Below are 898 nucleotides of genomic sequence, written 5' to 3' on the forward strand. Positions count from 1 at the left end.
TATATATATATATATATATATATATATATATATATATATATATATATATGCAGACAGGTAGATAAATAGATGTAGACAGATAGATAGATAGATTTGTATATACATACACAAACATACATACATACACACACACACACACCGATATGCATACACACAAATATATACATTCATACATGCATATACACACATGCAGATACTAACACACACATACACACACATTGCACACACAGAGACATACGCCCACACACTTACACACTCACACACAAACGTACACATATACATGCATACACCAGACCATACACATGCAGACAACTCATTTAACCTCTGTATTATAATTTTCACATACACAACAGATTTGCACTCCAGCAAGAACACATGTAAGGAATACTGCCAACCTCTTCATCTGTTTTTTTTTTTGTGTTATAAATTTTCTTCCATATTTTTTCTTTATATATTTTTAACTATCAATGTATTTTTATGGAGGAGTAAAGCAATTCTTTAAAAAAAAGCGGTACGGCGCATTAACCGAAAATTTTCATAAAGAGATTAACGAAAACAAGTGGGACATCAAAGACTACAAGCTTTGAGTTCGGTTCCTGCTAGAACGGAAGCTTATTGATTCCTGGGGTTGTTCATGTATGTTGCCCAAGCTATGGAGTACAGGGAGGGAAGCTCGCTTACGAATGTTTATTCGGTGGAATAAAAAAACAACTTGTTTTCGCCTCTTTGAAGAAATTACCAAACATAAAACGCGTGTGCGCAACACACAGACACACACATTCACATGCACGCCAAATACTCACACAGAAACTCATGCACATATTCACTCAGATATAAGCAAACATATACCACACGCGCGCACACACGCATAAATAAATATGTATATATATATATATAT

The sequence above is a fragment of the Octopus bimaculoides genome, chromosome 11, assembly GCF_001194135.2.
Source record: "Octopus bimaculoides isolate UCB-OBI-ISO-001 chromosome 11, ASM119413v2, whole genome shotgun sequence".
In the NCBI taxonomy this organism is placed as follows: Eukaryota; Metazoa; Mollusca; class Cephalopoda; order Octopoda; family Octopodidae; genus Octopus; species Octopus bimaculoides.